The sequence below is a fragment of the Eptesicus fuscus genome, chromosome 6 (assembly GCF_027574615.1).
Source record: "Eptesicus fuscus isolate TK198812 chromosome 6, DD_ASM_mEF_20220401, whole genome shotgun sequence".
In the NCBI taxonomy this organism is placed as follows: Eukaryota; Metazoa; Chordata; class Mammalia; order Chiroptera; family Vespertilionidae; genus Eptesicus; species Eptesicus fuscus.
The window spans coordinates 1,110,849-1,131,885 of NC_072478.1; the positions used below are offsets into that span (position 1 = coordinate 1,110,849).

Below are 21,037 nucleotides of genomic sequence, written 5' to 3' on the forward strand. Positions count from 1 at the left end.
ATTAAAGTTATTTTATTATGCAAAGGAATGTGACACAAATTTTAGACTTTCTTGCTTAAAGTTCTTGCTTAGTTTCCTCCCCCCTCCCCCTCTCCCTCTCCTCCGCATTTTACCAAGAGTTTACATTCGCATCATCAAAACAATAGCTTGATGCTTGGCACTTGAGAGGACAGAGCATTTAAAGTAAATGCTTATGTTCAGTCTGTGGATTATCTGCGCGTTTAATGTTTATTACTTTTAGGCTTTTAAAATGCACTTCCATACCAAATGCAAAGGACCGGGACCCCTTAGGTCAGGTGCCAGGCTGGCAAGTAGTCCCTGTTTCTCACAGTATTTCCATTCCTCACCTGCTGTCTCCAAGGACGCCTGCTCTTGGGCGCTGCCCTTTTGATGAGGCAGCGACGGCACGTGAGAGCCGCGGGAGGTGAGTGTCTCCCCCATCCGGTCGTCACGTGGCGCTGCGGACAGTGAGACGTTCCGTGCCCCTCCGCCAGAAAGTTCCCACCTGCCCTGTCCCCGCGGACGGCGGCGGGTGACTGCGGCGGGCGGCGGCGCGTGCGCAGCGGGACCGTCGCCAAGGAGCGCGCGGCCGGCCCGTCCCCAGTCCCGAGTGCGGTGCCCGAGGCGGGGCGGACGGGGCGCCTGCGGAGACTCTGCCGCGCACGCAGGTGGGTCCGCGCCGCGCGACCGCCCTCTCCGCGCGGCCGCGGGGCGGGCTCCCCACTCACTTTCCCGGGACCCCGAACTCTCCTCGCGGCGCCTCCCCCCTCCCGGCGCCCTTCCCCCACCGCAGGCCCAAGTCCAACTTCCCTGTGGGGGCGCCCTGCGCACTCGGCGCCGCGTGCGGGGGCGCAGGGGCGAGGAGGCCGGGGCGCGGGGCACGTGCGCTGAGGGCCCGGGCTCCAGCCGCGTCCACCCGGCGGGCCGCGGAGCCGCGGGCGCCTGGAGCCGAGATCCTGGCCGGAGCGGAGTGGCTGGGGCCTGCGGGGCGCGCGGCCGGGGCGGGGGAGGGGGGAGGCCGAGGGGCCGCGCCGTCGACAGTGAGCCCGGATTCGCCCAGCGCCAACTGGACGCGCCAGCCGCGGGGCTCCCCGCCCTGGCCGGCTGCAGGCGGCGACACCTGCTGGGGATCCCAGAGCCGCGGAGCGAGGCCAAGGTGAGCAGGTGCAGAACAGAAGGCGGGGGCGGCAGGGGAGACCAGCACCTTTCCGGCCATGCCCCCTCCCACCGCGGGGCCGTGCGGGGCCCGGTGTGCTGAGACACCAAACCCCGTGGCTCCCCAGCCCCACCGCGCCCGCGTCCCGAGCGAGCGAGCGCGGAGGCGGGGACCTCGCCTGGGGAGGGGTGTCCCGCTGGGCCGGGTCGGGCTGGGGCGCCAGGCCAGGGGCGCCGGTGTGGACGGCTCGGAACCTGCGGTGCGCAGAGCTCTGTGGAGTCGGTGCGGTGTCCGTTTTGCCGCGGCGCATCCCGGGAAGGGCTGCGGTCCCGTCTCCGCACCTGCACAGCTGGTCCGCACCTCCGGACCCCCGGCGGCGAAGGGAGGGGAGCGGGTGGGTTCCGGTTTCTGAGAGGCCAGGGCGGCTCCCCCGGGGCCAGGAAGGCCCTCAGTGTGAGTAACAGCAGCCTTGTTCTAGGGGTGCCGCCCAGAGCAGTAGGAAACGCGGCCGCCACCCTCAGGTGAGCTTTCCAAGATGAGGACCCAGGAGAGCCGCCTGGCTCTGAATTCCCTAGTCCCAGGTCAGCCGCCTGCGCGGGGCCTGCCTGTCCTGCCCGGGGAGCTGGGGTGCAGGGCACTGCTTCCTGGGAACTTCCCTGCGTGGGGCGGTCGCCCTGCTCCCTGGAGAGTTCACAGTGTTGGGAGCCGCGCCCCAGGACGGAGCCCAGGCCGGGGAACTGCAGCCCATCATGCATCCGCCTGGTTCTGTCTGGGGCGGGAGGCCGGGCCAGGGTTTCTCCCGGGAGCCTCTCCCTGCAGCTTGAGGTTGGGCTTAGCTCCCTCTGCGGAGCGTGTCCGGAGAATCCCGGGGGGATACTCCCTTGGGAGCTGCAGGCCATCGGGCAGGCAGGGGACGTGTGACCTCCGTGGTGCCCTGGAAGCGGGTCCAGGCGTCAGGGAGGGGCCCCAGGGCGCCAGGAGTTTGGGCACAGCTGGGTGGAACACACCGGCTTTCCCGGGTGATAAGACTGTAGAGCCAAACTCTTAAATCTGAGCTGCATTAAAGCACATATTAGAATAGGTGAACCAACGAGGGTCAAGATATTTACAACAACAATATTTTTAAAAATCTTTTGTGTGTGTGTGTAGAGTTTGATGGCTCACATAGATTTTAAGTTACTTAAAGCGTCTCGGGGTTCCCCTTCCATAGCCCACGGCCGGCCGGCCGGGTGAGTTCTGATGGCCAGGAAGGACTGTCCCCCCATTCTCTCTCCCCTCGCGGCTCCTTAGGTGCTCACTCATCACTCACAGCGGCTCCACGCTGCTGACTCCCACGAGGAGGGGGAGAACGAATGTGGGATTGTTTTGCAGTTCATAAAATTCCTCACCCATTCCACACGTCTGGGTTGTTGCCACTTAATGAGCACATTTTCTAAATAGCTGACCCCTCACCCCAATAATTACTGAAACTTAAAAAGAAGAAATGGCTGTTAAAGCAAGCCAGCCGCTTCTGCGCGGTCCTGGTGCTCCCGGCTGCTGCTGGCCCCTGGGCTGTCCTGTGGCCGGGCTCCCACGGAGAAGGCTTTGTCCGCAGCTGAAACACTAGAATGGAGGCAGCTCGCTCTTCCCTGTACGTCCTCCTGGGTCCTCCCTCTGTCACGGCTATCACTTTCCCAGGCTGCCAGGTTGCGCTCGGGCCTGCTCGGGCGTCCTGACTCCCCTGGGAACCCTGGGCTGTGCCGCCTGGGCAGCTGGGGCTCGGACAGCGGGCTGTTCTCCGGCTTCCTCTCTGGGCTGGGCGCGAGCTGGGTGGCCGGGGTCCAGAGCATGGTCTGTCTATAGTGGTGTGACCCTGTTTTTTTATAGGAAATGTTGTGTCTGAGATATCTAGACGGGGGTCTGACTTTCAGGCAGTGCAGATTCTCGAAAATCGCTGCTTTTCTGAGACTTGGCAGCCCAAAGTGTTTCCTTAGCCTGGTGGCCCCACTGAATGGGGCTGTGTGGGGCTGTGTGGACTGTGTGTGGACTGTGTGGGGCTGTGTGGACTGTGGGGGGCTGTGTGTGGGGCTGTGTGGACTGTGTGGGGCTGTGTGGACTGTGTGTGGACTGAGTGGGGCTGTGTGGGGCTGTGTGTGGACTGAGTGGGGCTGTGTGGACTGTGTGGGGCTGTGTGTGGACTGAGTGGGGCTGTGTGGACTGTGTGGACTGTGTGGGGCTGTGTGTGGACTGAGTGGGGCTGTGTGGGGGGCTGTGTGGACTGTAGGGCTGTGTGGGGCTGTGTGTTGACTGTGTGGGGCTGTGTGGGGCTGTGTGTGGACTGAGTGGGACTGTGGGGGGCTGTGTGGACTGCGTGGGGCTGTGTGTGGACTGAGTGGGGCTGTGTGTGGGGCTGTGTGGACTGAGTGGGGCTGTGTGGGGCTGTGTGGACTGTGTGGGGCTGTGTGGGGCTGTGTGTGGGGCTGTGTGGACTGTGGGGCTGTGTGGGGCTGTGTGGACTGTGTGAGGCTGTGTGGGGCTGTGTGGACTGTGTGGGGCTGTGTGGGGCTGTGTGGACTGTGTGGGGCTGTGTGGGGCTGTGTGGGGCTGTGTGTGGGGCTGTGTGGACTGTGGGGCTGTGTGGGGCTGTGTGGACTGTGTGGGGCTGTGTGGGGCTGTGTGTGGGGCTGTGTGGACTGTGTGGGGCTGTGGGGCTGTGTGGACTGTGTGGGGCTGTGTGGGGCTGTGTGGACTGAGTGGGGCTGTGTGGGGCTGTGTGGGGCTGTGTGGACTGTGTGGGGCTGAGTGGGGCTGTGTGGACTGAGTGGGGCTGTGTGGGGCTGTGTGGACTGTGTGGGGCTGTGTGGGGCTGTGTGGGGCTGTGTGTGGGGCTGTGTGGACTGTGTGGGGCTGTGGGGCTGTGTGGACTGTGTGGGGCTGTGTGGGGCTATGTGGAATGTGTGGGGCTGAGTGGGGCTGTGTGGGGGGCTGTGTGGACTGTGTGGGGCTGTGTGGGGCTGTGTGGACTGTGTGGGGCTGTGTGGGGCTGTGTGGGGCTGTGTGGACTGTGTGGGGCTGAGTGGGGCTGTGTGGACTGAGTGGGGCTGTGTGGGGCTGTGTGGGCTGTGTGGGGCTGTGTGGACTGTGTGGGGCTGTGTGGGGCTGTGTGGGGCTGTGTGTGGGGCTGTGTGGACTGTGTGGGGCTGTGGGGCTGTGTGGACTGTGTGGGGCTGTGTGGGGCTATGTGGAATGTGTGGGGCTGAGTGGGGCTGTGTGGGGGGCTGTGTGGACTGTGTGGGGCTGTGGGGCTCTGTGGGGCTGTGTGGCATGTGTGTGGACTGTGTGGGGCTGTGTGGGGCTGTGTGGACTGTGTGTGGACTGAGTGGGGTTGTGTGGGGCTGTGTGTAGACTGTGTGGGGCTGTGTGGGGCTGTGTGGACTGTGTGGGGCTGTGTGGGGCTGTGTGGGGGACTGTGTGGGGCTGTGTGGGGGACTGTGTGGGGCTGTGTGGGGCTGTGTGGGGCTGTGTGGACTGTGTGGGGCTGTGTGGGGCTGTGTGGGGGACTGTTTGGGGCTGTGTGGGGCTGTGCGGACTGTGTGGGGCTGTGTGGCGACTGTAGGGGGCTGTGTGAGGGGCTGTGTGGGGCTGTGTGGACTGAGTGGGGCTGTGGGGGGCTGTGGGGAGCTGTGTGGGGCTGTGTGTGAACTGTGGGGGGCTGTGTGGGGCTGTGTGGACTGAGTGGGGCTGTGGGGGGCTGTGGGGGGCTGTGTGGGGCTGTGTGGGGGCTGTGTGTGAACTGTGGGGGGCTGTGTGGGGCTGTGTGGACTGAATGGGGCTGTGGGGGGCTGTGTGGACTGTGGGGGGCTGTGTGGGATTGGGCCTGGAGCTGGGAGGCTCACACCGCGCTCCCCCTGTGCTCACTTGCCCCGGGCTGGGGAGAAGCAGTGAGTCCCTGTGTAGGCCCCTGCCGGGTGTGGGGGCAGGCACTCACGGTTAATGTCTGCTGTGGGCCCTGCCTGGGGCGGGGCGGGGGCAGGCACTCACGGTTAGTGTCTGCTGTGGGCCCTGCCGGGGGCGGGGCAGGGCAGGCACTCACGGTTAATGTCTGCTGTGGGCCCTGCCTGGGGCGGGGCGGGGGCAGGCACTCACTGTTAGTGTCTGCTGTGGGCCCTGCCGGGTGGGGGGGCAGGCACTCACGGTTAGTGTCTGCTGTGGGCCCTGCCCGGGTGGGGGGGCGGGCACTCACGGCTAGTGTCTGCTGTGGGAGGGCTGCACAGTCCAGCGTGTGAACGGAGTGCTTCAGCTCAGCCTCCAAGCGGCTCACACAGACCTCCTTCCTCCGCACAGGCGCCCTGGAAGCAGCCTGAGTGGGCACTGGCTCTACTGCGGGGTTCGCAGGCCGCAGACCCCCAGGCTCTGGGGGAGCTGGGGACCGCAGGCTGGCCTGAGTGAGCCCAGGACAGCGGGTCCGATGTGAGTGCCACGCAGACACGGCAGAGCGCCCTCAGCAGCTCCCACGCGGGGCGGGAGGCTCCCGAGGAGGAGGTGGCCTGAGATGGCACGGAGCGGTTCTGTGTGTGTGCAGACGCCTCCCGCAGCCCCAGAGGCTGGGCCCCAGGATGTGACAGGCCCGGGGCTCAGAAGGGATGGGGCGAGGCCCTTACAAAGCGAGGAGGCAGAGAGGGGGTGGGCAGGGGTAGAGTGGTGGACTCTGGGTCAAGTGGCCGAGGGCAGGGGCTGGCCCAGGAGCTCAGGACAGGGCTTGGGTCTGGACTTGGGATGTGAACATCAGAAGGTCACCTGGAGAGGAGTGTCTGGGGGCCACATGGGGCTGAGCTGATGGACAGATGGACGGACTTAGCAGTTTCCAGCACACAAGTGGTTGTAAAAGGGAGGTTACTAGTCGTCCTGGGCAGGTACCAAGCGTGAGGGGGAGAGATGCGGCGGGGGAGGGGGGTCCCCAGTGTAAGAGTTGGGTTGTGAAGGCACAGAGCCAGAGGCAGGCAGAGTGAGCCAGTGACTCGTAGCACCTGAAGGGGGAAGACTCCGGGAGCCAGGGGTCAAGGACAGAGCGAGGTCTCAGGCTGCCCCTCTGCCCCTGAGGAGCTCCGTGACCTTGAACTCAGGACTTGGTTCCTTTCCTCATCTGCACCCTGAGGATCAAAGCGCCCACGTGCTGGGCTCTGGCAAGGCCATGGGCTGCCAGCTTCGTGCCGGGAGGTCCCTGGTCTGTGGCGGGAGGTGCCGGCTGCTTCTGGGCAGTGGCACCTGCCCTTGGTGACCGGGATGTCCATGGGATGCTGCTTCCAGCCGTGCTTGCTCAGGGTCCAGGGAGGAGAGTGAATGGTGCATTTAGGACGAAAATGGGATCGTAGTTATAGCTTTGGAAGAAGAAGCTGGAGAATAGGGCAGTTGGAGGTTCTGAAGGGGCAGAGAGAGCCGCGGGGGTGGGCTCTGAGGACAGGTGGGAGGAGCCACCTTCCCCAGGTCGAGGGTTGGGGACATTGTTGTTTTGAAAAGCATCTGGTAGCGAAATCGTGGACATCTTTAACGTCTTTCAAATATTCTTGGTAGCGTGAGTTCAGGTTTTTTAGATACCCTAATGAGGGCAGTTTATTCATTTAAAAATAATGTGAAAACACAAAACACAAGACAGATATTAAAACTGGACCAAATGTAACTTAGTATTTGCTGATTCTAGGCACTTCATGGTCCTGTGGGGTCTGAAAAGCCAGCCCCGTGTGACGGAGGCTGAGGCAGCGCGCTCCGTGCCCGAGCCACCCTGGTGATGCCCACCAGAGTGGACTCCTTCCTTCCTAAGGTTCTCTCTCGGCGATGCTTTACATTAGGCACAAGTATCCATAAGTCGGTTATGTGTTAATCTGCGGATAACTTTTTTACTCTTTGGTTAGTGGGTCTTTTGAGAAAATGTTTACATACATGAACTGGTTTGAGAGCACAGTGCATATTGTTTACGAGTTGGCAGCTAGGAATATTGGTGATTAATTGGTTATAATGATATGTATTGTTCCTTTTAGTTGAGATTAGTTTGCCTGCTTTGTTACCTACCATCATTTGTTCCCATATCTCTTAGGACATAGACTTTAGGAAACCCAGTACATGTTTTTTTAGTAAAATGAGGTTAAATGTTCCATATTTTTATTATTATTACTAGAGGTCTGGTGCATGAAAATTCATGCACTGGAGGGGGGCCCCTCAGCCCGACCTGCCCCCTCTCACAGTCCGGGAGCCCTCAGGGGTGGGAGGCAACCTGGCGATCAGGGGAAGGTGATGCCCCCTCACACCTCTGCTGCTGCCGCTGCTGCCACTGCCGGCAGCACAAGCCTCGGCCGGCCCTGGTTACCTGAGCCTCTGGTGGCCCTGGGCAGCTGGGCAGCCACCATCCGAGGCTTGCCTGCACCTCGGGCCAGCCCTGGGTGGCTGGGGGGCTGAGGGGACTGGGGGACTCCAGAGGCAGGCATTCGGAGTGGCTGGATCTGCCTGGGGGTGGGCCCGGCCGTGCTGCATGCCTGCCGCCCTGGCGGGGCTGAGGGGACTGGGCGCTGCCATCTTGTGGCTGTGGGCACCGCCATCTTTGAGGGTGTGACAGTCAGTTAGCATATTCCCTCTTTATTGGCTGTGGGTGCTGCCATCTTTGTGAGGGCATGACAGTCAATTAGCATATTCCCTTTTTATTAGATAGGATTTTTTGTTAATCCTCACCTGAGGATATTTTCCCATTGATTTTTAGAGAGAGTGGAAGGAGGGGCAGAGACAGAGAGAAACATCGATGTCAGAGACACATGGATTGGTTGCCTCCCGTACCAGCCCCGTCCCGGACTGGGATGGAGCCTGCAACCAAAGTATGTGCCCTTGACAGAAATGGAGTCTGAGGGCCGATGCTCTATCCACTGAGCCAAACCAGCCAGGGCGAATGTTCCTATTTTTAAGGTGAGCTGAGGTCCTCCATGTGTGCAGTGTTGCATCTTTGGTGCTGCTTCCCTGGAATTCTCTGGCCGCGTTCTGTGTGGGACGCTCTGCTCAGCGTGCCTGCAGTGGCTCTTGTGTGAGGAGGGTGGTCCCGCTCAGCAGAGCCCGCAGTCCGTGCGGGAGGCTCTGGTGTGGGGGCTGACAGGTGCAGGCTGGCCCACCAGCTCAGGTGCAGACTGTGCGCCGCCTACGCCGCACTCCCTTCCAGGGACCAGAGGCCCAGGTGCACCAACGTGGCCATGAGGGCCACCCCGAGGGCCACGCCTAGGTCAGCACCCTGAGCGCAGACCAGCCCAAGCCTCTAGGCATTGGGTGGTGGGACACCTAGCCCCCCTTCCCTGCTGCCTTGTCCCCGTGGCCTGGCTGCAAATGAGGGCAAGTGTTTAGCACTTGGATTGGCTGGGAAGCCTGTCAGTCAGGGTGGTCCCGAGCTGGTTCCTCCTGGCTCTGTGCCATGTGTCTGCAGGAGTCACTGCATTGGGTGTACTTGGGATGTGTAACCCGGTCCCCCCCGCGGCTTAGGTAACAGGCACTTTCTGACGAGATCTGCATTGTAACTGACCTAGGGAACACCTGTCTGACTCAGGAAGATGTTATTACAAAGTGTGTGTAAAATCACTTTTCACTTTCCATTCTGTTCTGAAGAAACTTAATAGTTGAAATATTTTCAAGACACCGAGCCATAACTGTTCAGCCATCACATGGCTATCATTTGCTTTTATAAATAATAGCCATGGGGCTGATCTTTCTCCAAGTGTGATGTTTTCTTTTAAATAACACGTTCCCATCAGTTAAAAAAGAAAATAAAGTAGAATCAAGTGTTCAAATATGCTGTTTATTCTTTGTTATTCATCCCTAGAAAACTGCATAAAAATTAAGGTATATCAATGAAATCCTATTTAAAAATTTTAAATTTGCAAAACAACCTGAAGAAGAAAGGGAAAAATGTAGGACAGCACAGGGAACGAGGACACGGAGTCTGTTACGCTAATCTTTAGCTTTCTGTGGATTTGAAGCATTTGACAAAGTGTGCACAGCGATTGTATAGACACCGTATTTCACATGGACCAGACTTGGCTGCTTAAAGCACAGAATCTTTCTGTGACCCGGACATCCTGTTTTGATTAATCGGATTTGCAAATTCAGGTTTTCCCCATCTAGGGAAGCAGACGCACACTCAGCCACCAGCACACGTGGGCAGCCGCGCCCATGGGGAACGTGGTCACCTCTGCTCTACCTGAGTCTCTGAAACTCGTGCACCACCTAAGACAAAGGCTCAAAGATGCCCCCACCCTGTGGTGCTGTCCGGCCTTCAGAAGGGAAGCTGGACGGGAGGGTGTTTTCTCACTGCAGGGACCCGTGCTCTCCTGCCTTGGACTTGGCAGTGCCCAGGCCCCCGGGTCTTTCCCTGGTTTCCTGGTTTGCTTTGGGCCCAGCTCAGGTGCCCTGCAGCCTCGGGGACCGGGCTGGGGCCAGAGCTGGTCGGACAGGTTTGCCTGTTCATTCCCAGGGGAGCCTGGGACTCATGGATGAGCAGGGCGGGTGGGAAGCTGTAAGGGAGACTAATGCTAACCAGGGCTCCATTGACTCCTGGTTCTGCACATACCCCTTCACGAGGCTCACCTGAGAACTGGGAGACAGTGTGGGCTTCGGGGGGCTGGAGCTCACCCCAAAACGCATTGGATTCAAACATAGGCCTGTGGCCGTCAGCACCCATTTGGGGGCCACCCCAGCTGCTGGCCTGGGAGGTTTGCTGGGACACTGGGCTGCGGCCAGGGCTCTCTCACGTTGCCATGGAAATCCCCGTGCCCCTGAGCAGCAGGAGAGTCACCCTTAAGCAGGTCTCTTGCTGGCACCTTCTCCATCTGGCCGAGTGCTATCGAGGGGGGTCACAGTGCACACACACGTGACGGGGACAGAGGACAGTTCGGATCCAGTGTCAGAACCGAACTCGTGCTCACACCTGTCTGGGCCGGCACCTGTCACCTGCTGAAACCTCGACCTTCTGGTGTTTTAGTTGTTTTGAGCATTTTTGTTGTAGCTGACTTCTCATTTCATGCCATTGTGATCTGAGAAGATGCTTGATATGATTTCAACCGTCTTGAGCATGTAGAGACTTGGTTTGTGCCCCAACATGTGGTCTGTCTTTGAAAATGCCCCGTGTGCACTTGAGAAGAATGTATCCCGTAACTTGGGGTGAAATGTTCTGAAGATGTTGGTTCCATCTGATCTAGTGAGTCGTTTAGGGTGGCTGTTTCCTTGCTGATTTTTGTCTGGGAGATCTACGCAGTGGTGGCAGTGGGTGCTGAGGTCCCCTGCTGTGACTGCCTTGCTGTCCACCTCTCCCTGATGTCCTCCAGGAGTTTTTCATGCATATGGGCGCTCCTGCATTGGGTGCATGTGTGTTTGCCAGGGTCATATCCTCCTGTTGTATGGACCCCTGTGGCATTACCAAGTGGTCTCCCTCCCAGCCGTTCACCTTCTTCCCCTTCACCCTCTGGGCCCCTCCTCACTGGCCCCTCTGGCTGGGCCTTGCGGCTTTTCCCGGTGTCTTTGTCCCCAAACCTGCTCTTCTCTCCTCATTCTCGCCCAGCGGCGAGGTGACGCAGGCTGTTGTAAGGGGACGTAACTCTGCCTTCTCCACACTCTCTCCGGATCTGTGGTTCCCAGCCAAACGGGCCTCTTCCCCCCCGCCCCCCCGTGGCATCACCTTCAGGGGACTGACTGGTGTTTGCAGCAGGCCAGGCCCTCTGCCTGGCCCCAGGGCACCACGTCCCCGTCATGAAGACCGCCCACACACTGGAACTTTCCATCCACCTGCTGTCCGTCTGTGTCCCTGGCACTTCCTGGCCACGCAGTGCCTCCGTCTCCTGTCCTTGGCCTTGGACCCTCTGCTCTATGTCCCTCTGTCATCCTCACTGCCCAGCCATTTGCCCCCCTTGAGTGACGCCTGGCTGTGCCACAGTCCACACGGGAAACCCTGGCCTCCAGGGCTCCTTCCGTCCGCCTGGGCCGACCTCCCTCGCTCATTCCTCCCCCGCAGGTGCCCCAGCGGAGTGCCTGCTCAGCGCTCGTCCCCCACGCGGTCACCCCGGGGCTGCCTCTGGGCCTCTCATTTCTGTATCTGTGGGTGATACCGTGACGTTGGGCCAGCCTCCCTCAGAGGAGAGTGTGAGCTCCTGGGGGTGGGGTGAGCTCAGGCTGAGTGTCTGCGCCCACGAGGCAGCGAAGCAGCCAGGCCACGCTTTCTCTGTGTATTGTTGTTTTTCCTGAAACTGCATCGTTAAACCTGAGAGGTTTCCTTTGGTTTTAAATGGAATGTTCTGTGCGTGAGGCCTCGGGTCCTCCAACCTACGCCCGCAGCCTGCAGGCAGCCACATGGCAGGCCCCAAGCTCGTTATTATAAGCGATATTGGTCGGTGGGTTTCTCTTTGACTTCCCCGCATGTAAGTCTGCCTGCTGCTGAGAGAGAGGGGCGGCGGCCAGACTCGGGACCTTCTGAGGGCCCCACAGCCCTGTCCCCCAGCGGCGGAGAGCCCTCCCCCGTTCCGGCCCTGTCCCGCTTCGGTTCTGGCTCCTGTGTCGCTTCCGTCTCCTTCTGGCAGGGCAGAAGGACTGGGAATGAGAATGCACTTCCCAAATTGCTTCTTGGGGAAAAATAAGGAAATAAACAGGCTCCATTAGACTGTTACTGAGAAGTGATGACAGGCTGTTGGCCAGCTTTTAGTAATTCCCGAGGCATGAGAGGTGGCGTGTTGTTCTGATCATCGAGCCTCTCTTACCCAGCATCCGCTTCAAATGTGCTCTTTTTAAAAAATATATATTTTTATTGATTGCAGAGAGGAAGGGAGAGAGAGAGAGAGAGAGAGAGAGGGGGGGGGGAGGAGAGAGAGAAACATCAGTGATGAGAGAGAATCATTGATCAGTTGCCTCCTGCACGCCCCACAATGGGAATCAAGCCTGCAACCCAGGCATGTGCCCTTGACTGGAATCGAACCTGGGACCCTTCAGTCCGCAGGCCAATGCTCTATCCTCTGAGCCACGCCAGGTAGGGCCAAAAGTGCTTTCTGTTCAGATTTTGAAACCACGTAGAATATACAGGATCAAGGACCCAGCCGTCCGGCGAGCCTCTGCCCTCCCTTTTCTCCTGCGCCCGCCTGCCCTCTGGAGGGGGCGTCACTGCCTTTGGGGAGACTCAGAGGATGCCCCAGTGATTACAAATTGGGGGGCTGCCCATTACGAGCATGGGGTCTGGTCATGGCGTTCAGGTTGGCCTGCCTGTACCTGGGCCCTGCATACTCCGTTTCTTAGCTCCATTCCCACCAGGCTTTGTGTCTCGCACGGCTCTGCCCAGAGGTGAAGGGCGTGGAGGGAGGGGGGAGGTTTTGAACCACATATGTGGTTGCCTGGCCCGTGTTGTGTGCACCTGGAACCTTCATTAATGGCCTCAAAGAATGAACGCAGCCGTTGGTTTCACGAGCAGCTGTTACGGGGTAGAACTCGGCCTTGGAGCCTAAATACAGGCCCTTTTTCCTAATCCAGTACAACATTCGTACAAAGCGTTAGGAAGGGCATTACTAAGGGCTTTCACAGACTGCTGCTTGGACTTGCGCGTCCCAGATGTTGAAAAGTCCACATGTTCTCAGGTGAGGGCTTTACACGGAGCAGCTGGGAGGCGCTGGTGCAGATCCCACCGGGAGCCCTCGTGCTGGTCCCCACTCTGCCCTGGGGGAGGGGGACCGCATGGTTCGGACAGCGCTCCCCTCACCCCCAAAACGCCGCCCTGCTCCCCAGATGAGAGGGCGTAAACTCAGTTATGGTGAGTTTTGAAACTGGGACTCGATTTACTTTCTAAATGAAAATACACGTGCAAACATCTCGTTATCCTTCTGTAACAAATGCATCAGGTGCCCGAGTTTCATTGTTTTTATTTACCTTACGTTTGTGAGACTCAGGACAGTGGCTGCGATGCCCGCAGGCCTCGGGCCGCTCCGCCCGCAGCGGCGGGTACAGCCCTGGTGCCTGGAGCCTCAGGGCTGTGCTGGTGCCTGCCAGGGGGCCTCGGAGGGGCCCTCCCCTGGGAATGGTGTACTTGCAGTTTTACCTAATGCCCCGTTGGAACCTTCTGCTGGCGGTTGGGTGGCCTGTCTGAGACGACAGTGGGACGGTTGTCACTCATTCTCCTTCCAGGACTTTGGAGGAGTCGGGTAGGGAAATAGGTACAATTTTGCTGTTGGTTTCTTCGGCCAGGCATTTTGGTCACATGCAGTGGCTTTGTGACTCTCACTAACGGTGCTGCAGGTGAAGTTAAAGCCGTGTCAGGGAGTGAGGGAGCTGCTGTCAGTTAGCAGGAGGAGTGGGTGGCCGCGTGGTCCTGGCACCTTCCTCGGCGATGGTGCCCAGAAAGGCCCATTCCTCTCTGTGTGGCTTTGCCTCGTGGGAAGGGGAGGATTCCCTGTGTTCCCCATATCCGCCACGGGAGTCCCAGCAAAGGATAGGACGAGCCCTAACAAAACTCTAAAACATCATTGTTTTTTCTAAATATGTTTTTATTGATTTCAGAGAGGAAGGAAGAGGGAGAGAGAGAGAAACATCAATGATGAGAGAGAATCATGGATCGGCTGCCTCCTGCACGCCCTGCACTGGGGATGGAGCCTGCACCCCGGGCCTGTGCCCTGACAGGAATTGAACCTGAACCTCCTGGTTCATAAGTTGACGCTCAATCACTGAGCCACGCCGGCCGGGTTCAAGCACCATTTTTTTGTTGTTGTTGTTGTTAATCCTCACCTGAGGATATTTTTCCATTAACTTTTAGGGAGAGCAGCAGAAGGGAGAGGAGGAGACAAAGAGAAGCATTGATATGAGAGAGACACATCGATTGGTTGCCTCCTGCATGCACCCCGTCCAGGGCCAGGGCATCTACAACCGAGCTACATGCCCTTGACCAGAATCGAACCCGGGACCCTTCAGACCGTAGGCCAACGCTCTATCCACTGAGCCACGCCGGCCGGGTTCAAGCATTATTTTTTAAAGAAAGCACATACCTATCAGAACTTAGAGACTCGCACATACCCGGTTGTGTGGTTCATGAAACTTCTCATTTCTGTAAGGATGAGATCAGAGTCCAGGCAAAGACTTTCCTATTGTTTGCAAAGGTCAGCCGGTCACGTGAGGCAGATGCCTGGAGAGACGTGGTACCAGCTGGTCTGGGCCACTGGCAGAAACAAGCCCACACCTTGTTCTAGCCGTGGATCTGTGTGTCTCTAAGTCTCTCTCTCTACATCTGGTTAGCCGTCTGTATCCTAAATGCATGTAAAACTAGGTACGTCATAAAGATGGAGAGTGTTTGATCACTACCATTTTCTTTATCAAAAAGCAAAATTGCACTGTTTGAATTAGATGCCTTTATTGTTGTTGGCAATTCTCAAAACGGTCCCCGGACCAGCAGATCAGCCTCACGTGGAACGCATTAGCAATCAGGTTCCCAGCCCCCTCCCAGGTCTGTAGGATGAAACTCCGAGGCCAGGCCCAGTCACCTTTGCTTTAAGAAGCTCTCCCCGCTCTGGCACCTGCTGGAGTTTAGATGTCAAAGTGCTTCCTCGTCAGCCCTTTCCTGGCTAGATTTCATTTTTCATTTTTTGGAAAATTTTTATTGATTTCAGAGAGGGAGAGAGAACTAGGAACATCAGTGATGAGAGAGAATCAAGGATGTGCTGCCTCCTGTACGCCCCCCACTAGGGATCGAGCCTGCAACCCAGGCATGTGCCCTGACTGGGGATCGAACTGTGACCTCCTGGTTCATAGGTCGATGCCCCACACTGTGCCGTGCTGACCGGGCTGCCAGTTTTTTACCATAAACGTGAGATAGTGAGTTTTATTTGCTAACGGGGTGTTGAGGAGCGGTCAGGTGTTGGTAGTTGACTGGAAGCCGCAGAGGCTAATGACTTGGGGGCCCACAGGTGCATGCCGTACACATTTTCCTCGTTCTGCTCACTGCAGGCACTTTGGTCCGGGCCATTGCAAATGACTCCATCTCCACAGCTGAAAATACTTGAAGTGTGAGCTGTCTGAAAAGACAGTCTCGAGTTACTCAGATGTGACACCCCCCCCCCCAAATCCACAGTTTAAAAACCTTGACATGTATTTTCATCATCTCTAAAGCAAGCAAGTCAAACCCAAAGGCTAACACGGGCCAAATAATCAAGGTGTGAGTGTGTGTGGCCGCAAAAAAGCAAAAGCTTCCATTTTCACAGAAAGAGGCTTATTTCGCTAGAGACATGCTGAATACAAAGGGCTGAAATAAATGAGTCATCGTTCACATAAAATAATAGAACATTTTAATGAAAATAATACTTTTTCTTAAACATTAAGTTACCGGACTCTGAATAACTGCACAAATTAATAAGCGTAATGCAAATAAACCTATTTTTTTTGTTCCCCAAAAGCGAAATATTTCCTGTTGCGCACACCAAACAAGTCAGTCCAAGACGAATGACATGGCCATCGGCTGCTACAATATTCGCTGCTGGTGTTAGTGGAGAGAAATGGTGCGCCTGCGTGTAAGGGGCGTGTAAGAGAGATGATGCAACATGATGATAGTCATCGGTCATTAGCGAACGCTGTGGTTCATTATTAATAATTATGTATAACAGGATATTGTAAAAATTAAGTTACGAAATTTTTATTAAAATGTTTCTTAAATATGTTACATTGGCTGGGCCGTAAAAATACTTTCTGTGGGCCGCATGCCGCCCGAGTCTGACGTGCTTGCTCTAAGGTGCCGTTGATCATAGGTTACAAACACCGGGCTGTTCCCATCAGGTTAGGGCAGTGGTCGGCAAACTCATTAGTCAGCAGAGGCAAATATCAACAGCACAACGATTGAAATTTCTTTTGAGAGCCAAATTTTTTAAACTTAAACTTCTTCTAACGCCACTTCTTCAAAATAGACTCAGCCAGGCCGTGGTATTTTGTGGAAGAGCCACACTCAAGGGGCCAAAGAGCTGCAGTTTGCCGACCACGGCTTTAGGGCACGAGCGCTGGAGTGCTGTCGGTTCAGTGGTGATCTGTGTTCAAGCGTGGACGTGAATCCCACCGTGGGGCCTTGTGTGTGACGGACTGAGTGCCTGTCCACTGGGCTCCCGGGGGCCCTGCTCTCCTCTCTCTTCCCGCTTCTATCTCCTCTCCCCGAGGACGTCGGAGGCCTGGGCCCGCGCACCATTCTCTCTGGGCCTCGGCACCTGCGCCCGCGTGTCTGCAGGTCGTCCAGGCGGGACGTAGTCCGTGCGCTCGCTCAGCGGCCCCAGGGCAGCGGGACAGACGATCAGACCCGGAGCCTCTGCTCCCGGAGGGGCAGGGAGCCCCGGCGCCCTCAGCGTCCGGGTTGAACTGCGCTGCGTGTGTTGCTGACGGTCCTTGTGTGAGTCCTGTGCCCGTGGGGACAGGTGAGCGTCAGGACTGGAGTGTCGTGGAACGTCTCCCATTGTCTCTTCACGTGACTCTGGGTAAAAACCCCGCGTTTAAAAAGGCAGGTGGCAGCAGTTGTGCCTGGAACTCCTGGCGGTGGCTTTGGTGGTTTATGCATGAAGCCTGGGAAGCGACCCGGTGTCTGCCGTGTCCAACATGTCCCGGGGGCGTGTCCGGGTGAGGCCACGGCTGCCGCACCAGCACCTCGGTTCTGATGTCAGAGGCACCGTGTGGTGAGGGGCCGACGGTGGGGGCGGGGGTCTGAGCCCCTTCCTCATCTGCTGACTCCAAATGATCTCACCCACGCCCCCTCCCGGCCCGGGGGTCCCTTTCCCAGTGGGGTTCTGGAGGTCTCTGCGTTCAGCAGCTGCGGGTAAGGGGATGTCTGGTTCAGTCTGGAGCAGGGCTCGTGAGCTGGGACCCAGGGCCTGGTCGAGCTGGCCGGCCGGCCCTCCGTCTGGGCACCAGGAGGGTTGAAGGGCGGACAGAGCAGCAGTCTCCGTGTGGGTGGCTGAGTCACCCTGCTGGTGGGGGCTGGGGGGCGGGACTCTGGCTCCCGCCGGCCGCTGTCTTTGTCCAGAGCCTGTCCCTGAGGTGCCCGCTGCCTGTGGGTGTTAATCATTACCTCGTCCTCATTCTTGCCAGCGGGAGTGGGGGACCTCCCAGGGCACAGGTAGAATCCCACGCCCCACCTGGGCTTCCGTCCCTGCCACTGACCAGCACTCACGGGTGTGGCCAAGCCCGGTGTCAGAGGCTGGCACGTGGTTTCGGGGACTTTGGCTGTTTGCCCAGGAACGTGCAGGCGCCCGGGCCGGGGAGGGGGCGGAGAGTGCATGCCCCACGCCTTTGTGCCTTCGCGTGTGGCTCAGCAGAGGCCGGCTTCCTCCCTGCGACCTGGGCGTGCACCTCGCTGCCCGACGTGGGGGCAGGGAAGGCGAGATGCCCCCGGACCAGCCCTCCTTCCTGCCACCGGGGGATGCCCCCGAGTCCAGGGGCGTCACTGGCCTCACGCCTCCGGTGAGGGGCTGGCGGGATTCCGAGCTCGTTGGTTAAAATGAAAGAAGACGAGGCTGACAGTGGAGGTGCTGTGGCCGGGCTGCGGGTCCTGGTCACGCCACAGGCAGCCCTTCTCCAGGCTGCCCCGCGCCGGGCGGTGGGAGGGGGCGGTCCCCGCCCTCCCGAGACCTCTGCCTCCAGGGGCCTGCCGGGGGATGCCCGTGCTGGGGAGGGTTATTTTTCTGTGGAAGCCGAGTGTGGTAGGAATTGTTTTGGTGGAAAAGCTCCGGGCTGTGGAAGAACGCCGGTAGGAGAAGGAAACCGGATCACTTCTTTGGCAATCCAGGCCCACTGCCGGTCACGGTCGGGCGGCTTTGTCACCTCACACGGGCGTCATGTCTCTGTTGTCGTTCTGATCATCCTGTGTGTACGTAGGTTCATCATCATTTTCTGCAAACACGGGTTTTATAGACACATTTTTGATTCCTGCTTTCTTAGTGTGTGGAGTATTTCGTCATTAAGATTCCATTGTGGAAATTTTTTTCTTTCTTTTTTAATCCTCACCTGAGGATAGTTTTCCATTGATTTTTAGGGAGAGTGGAAGAGAGAGGGAAAAAGAGAGAGAGAGATCGATGTGAGAGAAACACATCGATGGGTTGCCTCCTGCATGTGCCCTGACCGGGGCCCGGGCCAGGGAGGAGCCTGCAACTGAGGTACGTGCCCTTGACCGGAACTGAACTCGGAGCCTTGGTCCACAGGCGACGCTCTGTCGGTTGGGGCGAACGTGAAATTCACTGGGGCCTGCGTGGTCCTCTCCGCCGGGGCTGGCTCTCTGCTGCTGGGCATGGAGGCAAGGACATCTCCACGCACACCAGGCGGTGATTCTGGCTGAGTCCTCTCGTTAGCACAGTGACCTGCCGCTTGTTTTTCAGAACATTTCTGCCAATTCACCGTTTCCCAGGGGCTCACGTACCACGCTGTGCCCTCGCAAGGACCGCATTGTCATGAAAGCCCCCTCCCGGCCAATTCCATGAAAGAAACCCGTGTGGCCGCCTGTGCGTGCAGTCCTTGGGTGCGTTCTAAGCTCCACCCTCCTCACAGCACTCCTGGTGGGAAAGGGCCATGCCCTCGGGGTCAGCCGCTGGCGGGTGGAAATGAGCCGCCCACTGGGAACTTGGAGGAAAATAGATCTCGCGGCCCTTCTATGCCCTCCATAGACCCCAGCCCTGTGGAGGGCACAGAAGGGCCGCGAGGGAGGCTGTGAGCGCGGTCCTGGAGGCAGGGTCTGAGTGGAGCTGCAGGGCGAGGACAAGCATGGCTGGCAGCGGGAACAGCATGCACGGAGCTTCTGTGTACGGAGCCACTGAGAGGGCAGGCAGGCTGTGCAGGGAGGCTGCCACTCGGGGGGCCCAGACCACGCAGCACCGGTGGGAAGCGCTCATGGTGCTTTCGGTAAGACGGGTGACACGAGCTTTGTACTTGCAAAACCAATTCAGGTTCAGGATGGCTCTGATGTGCTGCCACATTGCTCAGGGTGGTTTGGGAAGGAAGACATCTTATGGGATATAGTCTTCCATTACACAACGCAGTGTTTCGCCCCGGCTGGTTTGGATCAGCGGACCTAAGGGTCCAGGTTCAATTCCGGTCGAGGGCACGTACCTTGGCTACAGGCTTCTCCTTGGCTCGGCCCCTAATTCGGGCACGTGCAGGAGGCAACCCATTGGTGTGCTTCTCTTACGTCGATGTTTCTCTGTCTCTCCCTCTCTCTCCCTTTCTCCCTAAAACCAATGGGAAATATCCTCAGGTGAGAATTAACAACAACATAATATAGTGGCTCCGCACAGTTTGTGTTACTTCTGTGTCTTCAGGAAAAGGCTTGTCATACCCAGTAGAGAACAAATATACTTTTAGTTAAATTAAAAGCACTTTATTGCTTTTATTGTTTTGGAGCAGTTTTAGGTTCACGGAAGTACGGAGACATCCTGTACACCTCCTGCCACACATGGGCTCCCCCCACCTTTGCCACAGTAGATGAGCCCCAGGGACACGTGCTCATCACCCAGCGTCCACAGCTTGCATCAGGGCCACTGGTGCTGCATGTGCTGTGGTTGGACAAGCATGACACACCTGTCCATCGCCACCGGTCACACGGCCAGGTCACGTCCTTGCTCGGAACCTCCCCTGCGCCTCCTGGGCACTGTCTGGTGGCCTTCCCTTTCCCGAGTGGCACGTAGTTGGATTCGTACAGTGCGTGGCCGTGGCCGCTGGCATCCGTCATTAGGAATGTGCGTTGAAGTTCCTCCACGTCTTTTCACGGCTTCGGAGCTCATTTCTTTTTAGCTCTGAGTAATACTCCACTGTCTGGATGGGCCACAGTTTCTTTTAAAAAATGTCTTTATTGATTTCAGAGAGGAAGGGAGAGGGAGAGAAAGACAGAAACATCCAACATGAGAGGGAATCATGGATCGGCTGCCTCCTGCACGCCCTTCACTGGAGATCGAGCCCACAACCCTGGGCTTGTACCCTGATCAGGAATCGAGCTATGACCTCCTGGTTCATAGGTTGACGCTCAGCCACTGAGCCACGCCACCTGGGCTCTATGCCCTTTTTAAACTTTATTCTAGTGCAGCAGCCACCAGCCGCAGGTGGCTACGTTACATAAGATTTGAAGTTCAGTTCCTCAGGCACCGCAGGTGTAGGCGGCTTCTCAGCAGCCACGGCGGCCTCCTCCTGGGACAGCGAGGTCATGACCCCTCCCATCCTTCTGTCCTCCTCCCTCTCAGAAATCACTTCCAACAAAGACCATGTTGTGTGGCTTGTTTTTACGTCGTATCCATGACCGAAAGACGATGTGAAATAGAAAAGAAAGAATAAAATGAGGTTCACAGAGCTTCTCTTCTGGAGGCCCGTCCATGGCCTTCTGTGATGAGAAATGGCTTTGTTTCCCAGCTGTTTGGGACACAGAGTGAGTGACAGTTTGAAAAGTAGGTGCCTGGCCCTGGCTGATTTGGCTCAGTGGATAGAGCGTCATCCTGCGGACTCAAGGGTCCCGGGTTCGATTCCGGTCAAGGGCATGTACCTTGGTTGCGGGCACATCCCCAGTGGGGGGTGTGCAGGAGGCAGCTGATGGATGTTTCTCTCTCATCGATGCTTCTAACTCTCTCTCCCTCTCCTTTCCTCTCTGTAAAAAGTCAATAAAAACATATTTAAAAAAAAAAAAAAAAGTAGGTGCCTGGACTGGGTGCCCCAGCCCCCTTGACACACGCCCGTGGGCGCTGCGGACCACTGGCCCGCCACCCGTGTCCGCGTGGACTTGGGGCGGTAACAGGCCGCGGATACAGGCCGTGGACACGCTGCTGAAATAAATTTTTGCGTAAATCTCGTTTTGGGAATTCAGAACATGTGGACTTCGGGTCCCTAACGTTTTCTTCCCTGGAAGTGGCCAGGCAAGAG

At 57.9% G+C, this 21,037-nt stretch overlaps 1 protein-coding gene across 1 annotated transcript in view; it reads left to right on the top strand.

Moving 5' to 3' along the window:
* Nucleotides 1–1,144: 1,144 nt before the first annotated feature.
* The window catches only part of UGT8 (UDP glycosyltransferase 8), a 44,712-nt gene continuing 24,819 nt past the window's right edge, over nt 1,145–21,037 (top strand). Inside the window, exon 1 of the mRNA XM_054716763.1 lies at nt 1,145–1,156. The gene's annotated coding sequence lies outside the window, so the exon portion shown is untranslated. The remainder of the gene's footprint in view (nt 1,157–21,037) is intronic.